Genomic DNA, 12,865 nt, shown 5'->3' with positions numbered 1-12,865 from the left:
AAGCGTATACAGGTGTCTACTCATGTTTCTTGAAAACGTTGATTAAGATGACCAAGACGGATAGCAAAATAAGCAAAAGTAGTTTTTTTAAAAGTAGAAGTTCTACTAAGCAATGTGTTCATATCTATTAACATACACAAAGTGAAGTTTCTTCTCTTTTCATGTACAATTTTTTATAAAAGTTTATTAATTTTGTTGGAAAGTTAAAGTTGTTTATAGTTTTTTGATCAAATGTGAATTTTTTTTAGAGTTTGTCTATGTTTTGTAATGAATGTAATGAAAACTGTTTATCATTTGTGTAGTCTTGGGGCCCGGTGGTGTATTTAGTAGTAGGGCCGCTCTCTACACGACAGGACAGTGTATCAAATCCCATCCGGATCGCTTCCCAGTACTATCCTGCTACGGGTAAATGTGGTCAAGGAAAGCTATAAATGGCATACTACGATCAATCCCAAGGTTTATAGTACGATATAAGAAGAAGAAGACGAAGAAGAAGAAATAGAATTTCTTAGAATAAATTATCATCAGAATATCAATATATTTACTACGATAGCTCGAAATAATAATAGATTTAAAAAATGGAATATATGTATTTTCACTTCAATCCTATGTCTATATAATCTCATCTGGATTAGCTTGTTGGAAATTGATTATCAAGAACTAGACATTCAAATTTGTTGAATTAAGACAGCTCAAGAGATGTTAAGATGTGCCAAACATCTTTCAGATAAATTTCTCCAAACATCTTTTAATTCATTGCTTCAGTTTCCAATATTGATAAACAGAGCCTAGATACTATTCATGCATAAACTATTATAAACTATTAAACTATAAACAAAGCAGTAAATTATAATATTATTTACAATCATTTTTGCTTGCTAAACATTCCTCTTCCTCACACAAGTGGATGTCACACAACCAGGTCATCACACCACAAAATCCAAATAGTCCCTCGCATGCAGTCCTTCCTATCGTGAAAAAAGCCGTCCATAAAACCGTTCCAGCAGCGCCAGCGATTATTACAAAACAATCGTAAAACATTACTGAAAACTTCGGCACATGTGCTGTCGTTGTGCATGTGTATCTGAAGGCAGGTTTGCATTGGTTGCCGACCAATAAATACTCCCTCCTTTTCGCATCCCTCTTTCTACTCCACCTCCCCATTCCAGCTCAGGCTGTCCACCCAGTGCAGTGGAGACGACTATCCTCACCTAAAAGGTGCTTTCTCATGACGGATCGTGAGCCATAAATCTTCGAAATCGATTTCCTTCCGCGTTCCCGGGGACAGTAAATTTTGAAAAGCCGGACTTCTTCCGATTGTGTACGTATACCACAGTATTCGCATTCGTCCAGTTGCCAACTCCTTCTCAGTCTGCTGTACCGTTTTGTTAGCTTCTTAGCCCTTAGCTTTGAAACTCACTCTTGCCAAGAAGACGGTACATCCTTCGATGATACGATCGCAATTGTCACAAATCTGTATTATTTGTCCACCTTTTGCCGGCCCCCGAGGGTGGCATTCATGCCCGAGACGCGTCCGTGTCCCAGGCTGTGCTCACAGCACAGAAGAATAACGAACGAATTTTACGATCAATATAATTTCAAGCCGATCATCCAATTATGTAAATTGAAGTCGTAAAAGAAAGGAGAAAAGCCGTAAACTGCATCATCATTCTCCGTCCTAGCGAAGACCACCACCCTGCTGACGTTCTTCTCTATCGAGGTTTCTTGCTTTATCGGAACCTTGGCTCTATGTTTGAATTCTAGCGCTAACGAAATCTTTCCAAGGTTTTGGAAGTGATTCAGCTAGCAGAACTGAAGGGAATGGATGAATACTTCCCGTTATGGGTAACTTGCTTTCGGCACACTGGTTGCTTTCTGGCGGACGGCAGGCAGCTCTGGAGGGAAGAGCTTTTCAAATCGACATATTTATCTATACGCTGGCAGCAATCCGGTACACTATGTCAGCCTGAGAATGACCATTAAAATATTTACGAACGACTGCAGAAACACGATCACGCACCATGTCTATTGAAACAAATTATCAATAGCAAAACGGTTGAAACGATCGGGTGAAAAACAGAAATTGTCATCTTGCAAAGCCTTTAATCGTTACGTTAGTCTTACTGCAGCCATGGACGAAGGTCACCAGGTCAATCAGGTGCATAAAAAATCTACACCCAGCTCTACCTATGACTATCAACTACACTCCAATACGAATGAATTCTCCCATACCAAACCCGTTCATGACGAATAATTCTTTCGTGCACTCTGGTCTGGAGTCTATGACAAATGGCTTTCCATCCACACGGAATACCACGAACTCCCCCCGTATGAACATCGCGAAAAACTACCAAACAACGAAAGGTCCGGTAGGAAATATTTACAAATTGGATTACGAGAACATAATTCACATTTTGTCACCCTTTTTCAACCGGCACCATAAATAACAGTGTTCGACATGGGTGGCGAACCTTGGACGCATTACCCCCCATGGGGAGGGGAGTCACTTATCGTTTCCCCCATTAGCTCACTGACACTCGCACCACATTCGGTACCATATTGACCGGGTGCACTGATGGAAAGCGACTTTTCTGCATGAACTGCAAACAAGATCAAGCCTTGTGTATGGAGGTCTGTATAGGGTCCGGTGGCTGTCACGGTTTTTGCAAACATATGCTCTGACGGGTGTGTGCTTTCGGCAACAACTAAAGGACATTCCCCCCTTTTCTTCCTGCTTACACGTAAGTCACCCGAAAGCGAACGTTGACGTTGTTGAGTTTACAATGTGATTATCAGCTTTTAAGTTTGAGTTCGCACGCTACCGGGAAAAGGGATGGTATTTACGAACGGGTCTACTACGTCTGTTGTGGAGGCGTTATGTCGACTTGTTGTTACCATCTTTACCGACCACCGCTGTTACACGATAGGCACCACTTTGCCGGTTAGTGTGTTTTTCTAACCGTGACGTCCCCTAACACTAAAGACCCATAGATTATGGGGTTTTCGAACGTAGAGCATATCTTTTCGCCCGAAGTTCTTTGCCTTTGCCGTTCGGCTAGTACTTTTGTTCAGAACCGTATGAAGACTGACACCATAAACCTCAAAGCTCGGCGAGTCAACATAAATCATCATTGAAACAAAACTGCCTGGAAGTGTAAGCGCAAGATTTGTGGCGAACTTTGGCCACATGCGTTACGCTGGCATCTCTTGGGATTGTCATTGGAAATTGGAGGTCAAAACTTTCTCACCATACACGGTGCAATAGGTTGCGGCGTTGGGGCCCTCATGAAAGGGTAAATCAAAATTTATGCTTATTAATGGAGAGCCATTCTTGTTCACAACGTATAGGATACTGAAATGCGTATATTTGTTCATCTTTAAGAAGAAACACTCGACTTCTTACATTTATGGGTTTTTGGACATTTGTCTTCTTTAATCATGAATATACACCATTGCATGTTTTTATAATCTAAACTGACGGTTCAGTCGAGAATAGCATGTTGTGGAATATCCTTCCTAAAATACTATACATCCATACTTTCAGCAGAAGCTATTGCTATCGCTGTATCATCAGAGGAAGCCCCTATCGGGGGCAGACCTTTACAGATACTGCTAGCATTCTGAAGGCTCTGGAGAAAGACACCATACCAGATCCTCACTTGCAGGCAATTGATTCTGTATCTCAAGACCGATCGTGTTATCAATCGTCTTTCTTAATTGGTCACACGCGACTAACCCACACGCACAAGTTGAAGAAAGAAACTCCTTGAATTTGTTCCTTTTGTGGCATGGAGCTGACAGTTAATCATTTCCTCATTACTCATTACCTCATTACTCCAGATTACTACGAGAAGAGCAAAGAAAGGAAAAAATATGTATTGGGAAAACATTTAGAGATTGCACTGTCTAATAGACAAGCCGAAATGGTAAAACTCCTGAATTTCCTAAAAGACACTGGACTAAAGTTATACTTTTGTTATCATTAAACTGTAAGAGATTTTCTACTAAATGTGCCAGAAATTGTTGATGGTTTCAGTAGTTACTTCAGTAGTGTAGCTAGAACTACCGGACCAGTCAATTTGATTTTAACGCTTCATTTTCATCACATTAATTTTTGGGGTTAAACAATCTTAAGATCGTTCAAACATGAATTTTACATATATATGTATATTCTGTAGAAAGATCTATAAAATAAACACTATAATATACTCCAACTTTTCAAAGTGGTTTAAAAATTAACTATGAACGAAAAACGCTTAAAACGCTTGGTAGTTCTAGTGTTAAAGTCGAAACTTTTTTAAAGACTTGCTAATACCAATAAAACCATAATATGGTTTCAAACAAATGAACAAACTATTAGTAGAAATATGAATCTTACAAACTCTTTTACAAAACATATCTATTTCATTTAAGAAAATTTTGTAACGGATGAAATTAAATATATCACAAAAAACTCCAGACTCATTGTTTCACTGTTGATACCTTTGTCCACTCTCCCACATGGTTGTACAGTGATTTAAGAGGCTCCCAAATTCAATTCGTTGTCTGGCAAACAGTAGCAGTGACATGGGAAAACACTGTGAATATTTTTCGTCGTAAAGGAGATAGTTCACAGCCCGACACATCAGCCCATTCGAGTGCGGAGCACCTACAAGCAAACGAAAAGTTGTCGCCATTGCATTTGGCCCGTTGCCCAGAAGAAACGGAACGAAAACTTAAAATTCTGCACAAGCTTTTCCAGCAGTATGATGGCAGGGGCTCACCGCGATAGGACCTTAAGTGACGTTTAATTCGGAATTCGCTTGCTTGGATCTGATAGGTTGGACGAGTTGGCAACCGGGTCTATCGCTTTGCCCGATGATAGGTACGTTTTTATTGCAGACGAAGCGTTCAATTTTATCTTCTTGGAAATGAAACTTTACAGCTTGTTAACCTGGATTTTTGCCCTGAAGTGTGTTTAAGCGTATAAGCTTACACGTAGTTGGTAAATCCATTTTTTATTGATCCGTACACGAAGCATTAGTTTTTTTTTATAACAAACCACACACGAAATACACACGGGAGGGAAAGGCTATTTTCTACACACCAACATGGCTAATTGTTTTCTCCTTATGTTTTCGATTCAAAGCGACACAAGCCGAGACTAATGACTCTATCGGTGCCAGAAATTTATGACCAATTTCGCTTGTCCTTGGCAAAACCAAACCAAATGCAAATACATAAACGCATGCAGCTAATTTATTGCCTCATTTTGCAAGCGGCACGCTTCATCGGTGCAATGTTTAGCAGCTTCACTCTTGCACACTGTCACCGAATTGTGCAAAATGTACACACACGGAAAAGCTCACAACACGGTACCAGCACAAAAGTGGTACGATGTCCATGATAATCCGTTAGCATGTCGGCCAAAAGGGTGCGTGAGAAAGTGTGTTTAAATAAAACAACACAAAACATTTCTCACCAGGCCACCTTTATGCATGCCAACGCTACAACTTGCCCAATGACAAAGGCAAAACACTTTAATAAGGTTAGGGGGATCAACATGAGCATAAACCGCTTAAATGGTGTGACTAAAATAATAAAACAAACAATTACATGCACCGGAGTTCACCATGTTCTGGCGTTTTACGATAGCAAATAAAGAAGTGTCTGTGTATTACCATGTTGATACGGCAATTGAATGGAGACTACATGCCGGGCCGGAGCAGTAACAGCAACCAATAAACAGCACAACCAAGCACATGGTTAGATTTCCTTTCATTGCTTGATAAATTGGTTTTTGATACCGACTTACTGCTTGTTGCAATCGCTACCAGCCATGAGTCAATTTTCAATCCATGAAGCAGAACGTGGAAAAGCTGCGAATGAGCATCCGTTTGGTTTGAGCCAATTCATTTGTACGATAAGTAGCAACTGTGGTGCGGTGAGCCCTACTGTTTACTTACATATATTCTTCTTAAAGTTAATAAACAAACGATTATGTACCAGATTATTGACTGTCATTGCCTATGGAAAAATCTGACTTGATTACGAAGATTTGATTTTTTATCTAACAGTAGTAGTAGTAGTAGTAGTAGTAATAGTAGTTGTTGTTGTATTTATTGATGCATTAAATTTTTCAATTAAATCGCAAATTTCATATTGGATCTGGTAGCCTCGTAAGTTTTACATGCGTACTAGTGATGGGCAAAATGCTGTTTTGATCGGAATCGATTCCGGAGCACTCCAAATTTTCCAGAATCGATTCCGAATAGTTGGTTCCGAATTGTATCCCGGAATCGGTTCCGGAATCGAATCCCCAATCGACAGTAACCTCCTAATCGGTTCCGGAATCGGTTCCAGAGCGCTTCAAATTTTCCGGAAACGATTCCTGAGTGCTCCAAATTTTCCGGAATCGATTCCGGAGAGTAGGTTCGGAATTGTATCCCGAAATCGGTTCCAAAATCGAATCTGGAATCGGTGCCAAGATCGGTTCCGGAACCGACTCCAGCATAGGATCCGGATCCAGAAACGATTTCGAAAATGGAATCTGAATCAGAATCGATTCCGAACACGGACTCGGAATCTGTTGTGAAGAAAACTAGTTTAAACGTTTGTTGGTCTCCTATCGAATCAGAAGTCAAAAAATTAGTCTTTTATCTTCGTCTGTTTGTTGCAAGAGAGGGCCGAAAGCGCGCCTTTCGCCTTTATTTATACTGTGTCGACCTTTATATCGACTCATCATAGTGTTCCGACTTAGGGTCATGTGGTGATGATCGTTATTCCTAGTTGCTATAATCGGAACTTGTTATCACACACGCAACGACGCGTTATTATTTACAACAGAATCAGAACCGATTCCGAACACGGAATCGGATTCAGAACCGATTTCGAACACGGAATCGGAATCAGAACCGATTCCGAATATGGAATCGGAATCAGGTAGCTCCGATTCCGGGTGCCCATCACTAATATGTACCTTAATTCAATACTTTTGAAAAGATTTGGACGAAGCCATTTGATGAGGTATAATTGTATAATAATTCAAGGTTACACCTTTGGGAAAAAAATCTTTGAATAAACTCTGGCATATTGGTCGTTCCATAACAATTTGATCATCTGTTTATTTAATAATAGAACAGTAGAATAAAAAAAGATTCGATGAAATAGATTTCAAGTATGTTATGAAATATAATACAGTAGTATAATTATCCATAAACTAAAAAGTTTCACAAATATAATCGAAACTATTGAAATAAACTGTGTAATCTCTGTATAGAAATGCCAAATTAAAAAATCGGTGCGAGGTAAATGGTCCCTTTACTCTAAAGCAATTGTTTAAAAATATTTATATTTAAATATCAATCAATGTACAAATAATATCAATCAATATCAAATTCCATTACATCAATGTACAACGTGTTTTAAATATATCTCTTTAGCTTTTTATTTTATTCTTCTAAAATTTGTCGCATTATTATGAACAAATAACAAAAAATGTAACAATTGCAACCATTTCTGCGAACAAAACAACCTAAATAATTTGTACAAATTACATTAAAGCTACAGTGTTACAATGTACGAAACACAATGGAACAAATTTATTAAAACCAATCAAATAAAAACAATATCAACCCTTTATTGCCGCACCACAATATCGCTTGCAACGGAATCAATCTAAAATCTTACCACGCCCCCGGGGGAAATCTACATCGTTTTGCAAACTTTTCTACGAACTGATTTTGTGCAGCATATTATTATTATTACGCTCGCCACCATTCAATCATCCGACGGCAAACATAAACCCATCCGTTTCCCGTTTTTGTGTGGGTGATGAAAAACTTCTTCAATCACCTTGCCCAACGAACGTCTCAGCAGTACGATTGATTGATTAGAAATTCTGATTATTTCCGGGCTGTCGAATTTTTCGCCGTAGGCATTTCCGGTCAAACTGGCCATTTCTTCGCGATCACAGCGCACCCCTTTTTAGTAAAATCAATATTTAATCGAGTGTCGGAGTGCGGCAGTGCTTATTGGCTTATGGATTTGCTCTGGAACGACATTGCGAAACTTTATCTTGCCGTCGAGACTTTCAGCAACGGAACCATTTGATACGGATTGGGTTAACAATGAACAACCAGTTGCTTTTAATCCAAAGTCAAAGAAAAGGTTTAATATCGAACCGGTCTCCCCTGGCGTGTTACAATGAGAGCGATGAGTGATTTTGGCATTAGGCCGTTCTACCTTGAGGCATCTGTTTTTCACGTCATAAAATACATAAATAATTTCTCGGCACTTAAAGTAAATCCATTTCTGGAAGCAGTTCGTGAAAATATTCACTACAAAACGTGCAATGAAATGTCATTGCATTAAGCATTTGATTTGAGCATTGTCGGCAACTTTGTGATTTGTATGATTTATTACCGAATGAAAATAGAAGTAGCAGAAGATGGAAATAACGCCATTAATCGAATGAAAATTATTACAATTCGAAATTAATTATGGCATATTCAAAACCTTTACTTGTTCTTGTCGTATTGACTTCCTAGATCCGGCCTGTCATTTCTTGCTTACTAAACATATGTTGTACGACAATTTCGGTTTGTCAGTCAGACAAGAAGGCGACTCGGATTCGATTTTGTGATAGGTTCTGTAGTGTGAGAGGACCTCGCTTAAGCTTCTGAAATATCACATAAGCACTTTTCCTAAATTTCCAAAAACTAAACAGCAGTAAAACTCCTTGCCACAAGTTTACGAACATTTTTTTATGCTTAATTAGAACGATGGCACAATCAATGCTGGACGATCATTCACTGAGGCTGTATGAAAATTCAACAATCATCGTCAATCCAAACATCCATCGTATTTCGCTTGCACACGATACCTTCCAAACGAAACTGCATAATTAATTTTCATGCTGAAACATTCGGTTAGCATTATTTTCGCTGCGTTGCGTATCGATAACATAGTTTTTGGAAAAGCGCACATCTCACACGCTGCAACATAGCGTGAAAGCTGTAAAATTAATGTTTCAGTTTGGCCGAATTCTGGACAGCAGGCAGCAGCATGTATACTTCCGTTCATTATTCTGCTAATTTTGCTGTTTTATGCACTTAAATCGAAAATATCGAAAAGTGCATGCTGTAACAAATCAATCTCGTTGGAGCTGTGAAAGTTTGGCCATTTTTGCTCTGCTGTTAGTCAAGTGCTTACTATTACAATCTCTCAAAATATGTTTTAAATTTTTGTTTTTACGTGATGTTTATGTAGCAACTGCTGTCCAAATTTTAATTTCAATTGATTCTACCAAACAAATTTGATTCCAATTGCTTCAATCAGTTTAATTGATGTAATCTGATGCTTAGCTTTATCAGCTTCATAAAATTTTCATAAATTGTATCAAACTATTTAAAAGTTTATTGAATATTTTTTTATGTTTTCAACTCATTTTTTTATTATACGTTTATGAAAAAAAAATAGCACGTATGTTGAACATTTGCATAAGCAAAAAGCCATCTACAGATAAAAATTAGAAAATTGAATAAATACCGTAGAACAGAAGTATCCCTTCGAAGGAAAAGCTCCAATTGCTCGCTTAATAAGCTTTTTAGGCGAGAGCTTTCGGTTATTCTGCGCATGAACCTTTTCCGATATTTTCATCTGAGTAGAGCTTAATGCAGCTTTTCATTTCCTCACCTTTTACCTGAAATGGAAAAAAAACTTGAATATTGTTAAAAAGGAAAAAGAATTTAAATCTTAAACATTTTCTTTTCCTTTTCTAAACACCTTTTATGAGACATTATTTATATGTTTCCTGATTCTTATCTATTACTTGTTCAAAGTTTTAATTTAAATTTTAATTAAAATTTAAAATTTAAAATTAATTAAAATTTTAATTCAAAGTTTAAGGATGAATCTGTTTAAGGCAGTAAATTAGTAAATTTGCTAAACCATCATTACCTTCCATATGGTTAACCCATACGGTTATGAGTAGCTGCAGACAGCATTGTGCATATGGAAACATGCATTTCGTATAAAATATTCAAAGACTAATTAACGTGTCAACCTTGAAACTTTGATTGATTTTCCAATTACGTGTCCGTGCACTTGGGTCATCAATATTTTAAACCACAATAGACACAATCCTTATGTTACCCAACGCCGATAGGTTCGATACTATTTCGTTGCTATGCACATTCTTTTTTCCCATACACGCTGAAGAAGGTATTTTGCAGGCACACAATTCAAAGCAAGGGCACAGCCCTTTTGTTTTTCAATGTCATTTTCTGTCTGTAATGCAATTATCATTCGTTGCTTTCGACTAGCACAATGTTTGCTTCTTTTGTTACATGTCGCAGTTTAGAAGAGAAGAGAGAAACTCGTTGTTTTACTATTGTTTGTCGTTTCGATCTTGTCGATCGAAAATTATTCATCCGACTAAATTTAAGATGAATGCCGTAATAATTAATTATAAATAAATAAATAAAAATAAATAAATTTAAGATAAAGTAGCTTATATTTTGTTTATCTCGAATGGGTTCATGCTTCAGCGTTCGATGGAATACAATGAAGGTAGGGGTCGAAAAATATACATTAAACTTATTGGAGACCTGGCCATGTCTTCGTGACGTGCTCAACCTTGAGCAGGCCAAGAAGAAGAAGGGGTTGAAAAATAACTTTCATCTAATCCTTACCCCTATAAGGAAGGCAACGAGGTAAAAATAAGTCCAGCATTATATCGCAGTCATGTCATAGACGATCGCAAAATAAAGCAATTGATATAAGAAAAACAATTTCTTTAATCAATTGAAATACATTCTAGGAACTGTATCTTCAAATGGCATGCAATCAGGAGATGACTTCAAACGAAATGTCTTAAGATGCTTATTTTACTTCATATTGTGACGCTGCTTACTGTGCTGTCAATCATTGTAATCCGTTCAAATAAGATAAAAGGATAAATACCACTTAAAAGAAGATGTAAAACGCCGCCATTGAAAAGACAATCAAATATTGAACGAAGAAGAAAAAAAACATCCCCCCGGAGCTTGCTACATCCAAGTTGACATTTGTATACGTCTTCAACGTACCAATGGAACAGTTAAAGTGATAATGAAAACACTGCTACTGTTGAACTAAGTGAAGCTAATGAATTTGTTGAGCCACTTGAAGTAAGCAACTTGGCTGTACCTATTAGCTCTCTTCATCTCTGACAAATTTACACACCAAGAGAAGCATGATTCGAAGGGATTTTCGTGGAAAAAGTTATTTCAATTAGGACGTCCAACCAACGTTTGTACCAAATGTCAACCTAGACACAGACACACACAATCGAATCGAGCTGTTCGGTGCGTTTCGGAAGGCCATAAACTTCAGACCAAAAGGAGGAAAGTATTCCCAAAAGTTGTAGAAAAGTTCCATAAAACTAGTTCAATCAAACAAATACTGTCTCGGTGTGTGGGTTGTTTTTGGAAGGTAAACGACATCGTACAAGTTTGTATTTTCCCGCGTAAATAAATGGAAACAGGTAAAGAAAAGGTAGCTAATGAAATTCTTCAAAATATCTTCACAAAGACTGAGAAAAACTAACATCAACATTAATATTGTAAATACGTAGCATGTTAACTGAAGATTTCAAAAAAATTGCAAAAAACCAAAAACTATTTTTTATCACAAGTTAATTCACCGAGTTGTTGCTGTATAATTTCGTTTATTTTTCTACACTTTAACAGCTGTTATATGTTTTTTTTATTGCATGGGATTGTTGAAGCAAAAGTAAAACAAAAATATCACATCGTAAATAACAAATGATGGGTTCCACAATGTTGCAAAAACAATGTTCTCCCGAGAGAAAACGGTAAGAAAAGAGATACTGACAGATCAAGGAAAGTAGAGACTTGAAGAGAAAGGAGAGCTATCGAAAGGTGTGAGTAGATACAATTACTATGGTTTTTCTTCCAAAGACAGAATCACAACACGCACTTTTTTAGACAATTATGCTATCGTAGGACTATCTTCATATCTTTAAACATGACACTGTGAGAAGCTAACGTGTGGAAAGCAGCACTCACTGTCAACCATTGCCATAAAGCGCTCACTGAGTGACGAAGGTGAGTTCGCGTTTGCACCATTTGTGACGTCAGTATTATGACATATTTTCCGGCGCACTTTTCAATATTTCTTTTCATATTGTCATCGTTGCTCCATTACTCGCAAGGTGATGAAGTAAGGCGAAAGGTGCACGAAATTAAGCTTCAGCGCGTCAAAATAAAGTCGACCTCCCGAAAAGAATCGGAATGCTTGGCCGTTTCATTTTTTGTAGCCCGGTTTAATATTTCTGTGATGTTTGTTATTTTTCTGTTACCTTTACAAATTCCTCTCACCATTCTCTTCTTTGTTGCTCTTTCGAGCCTTTGTGAAATAAACCTTTATACCCGGTCCGTGACCAGTGTACCAGTGTAGGAATTGGTACAGAATGTACATTTTCTTTCATCTCGTTGAGGAATGCCAGAAATGATGTTTCACTTTCCTGTGTTAGATTTTTTGGATGCTTTAGTACGGCTATTGTGTGTTGCTATGTGTCATCGGCTTGTTTTGTTCACACGTACCCATAGTTCAAGCCCTTTTTAGGTTAATAAATAACTTAGTGCTTTTTGGGAAAATCCATTCGAACACATAATTGATCACGAAAAATAACTTCAAGCATGTAAGGGACAATCTTTTTCTATCGTAAGTAAAATTTGCAATGTAAGTACAAAATGAAATCTCTTATTAGAGATTTGTTAGATACTAAGAGAGCAACTTGTAAACAATTCTTTTAACTATACGTATACTATTATGACATATTTCATTTCAGTCAAGTATTTATCAACTATAAATTGTACTT

The 12,865-nt window shown here is 37.5% G+C and overlaps 1 protein-coding gene across 1 annotated transcript in view; it reads right to left on the bottom strand.

Moving 5' to 3' along the window:
- The window catches only part of LOC125764278 (furin-like protease 2), a 365,455-nt gene that overhangs the window by 295,594 nt on the left and 56,996 nt on the right, over positions 1-12,865 (bottom strand). The gene's annotated exons all lie outside the window — the stretch shown is intronic.

Source organism: Anopheles funestus, chromosome 2RL (assembly GCF_943734845.2).
Source record: "Anopheles funestus chromosome 2RL, idAnoFuneDA-416_04, whole genome shotgun sequence".
NCBI classification, from domain to species: domain Eukaryota; kingdom Metazoa; phylum Arthropoda; class Insecta; order Diptera; family Culicidae; genus Anopheles; species Anopheles funestus.
This window is presented reverse-complemented; position numbering and strand designations above follow the sequence as displayed.